Genomic DNA, 404 nt, shown 5'->3' with positions numbered 1-404 from the left:
GAAATATTTTACCAATATTGGAATAAGTATCGAGACTTACTAAATACTTGCCCTCATCATAATTTTGAAACATGGAAATTGGTTTCATATATTTATAAAAGGTTAACACCTAAAGATCGGTAAATAGTAGAATTGATGTGCAATGGAACTTTTTGAGAATAAAGACCCTAATGAAGCAATGAAGTACCTAAACTTGCTAGCTGAAAATGCTCAAAATTAGGACACTACAAGCACTTATAAGGTACTGATTAGTACTTAAAAGTGCATTTTTGTCATGGTTTTATATCATCATTTTGCACTTGAAGTATCAATAACTCCTTAACTAAAGCATGTTTTATAATAATATATCTAATAATACTTAATACCTTTAATTTATGGTAAATGTTCATTTCAAATGCAGGCCT

This window comes from Populus euphratica, unplaced genomic scaffold (genome assembly GCF_000495115.2).
Source record: "Populus euphratica unplaced genomic scaffold, PopEup_1.0 scaffold176.1, whole genome shotgun sequence".
Lineage (NCBI taxonomy): Eukaryota > Viridiplantae > Streptophyta > Magnoliopsida > Malpighiales > Salicaceae > Populus > Populus euphratica.
The sequence above is the reverse complement of the archived record's forward strand: the minus strand, read 5'-3'. Positions refer to the sequence as shown.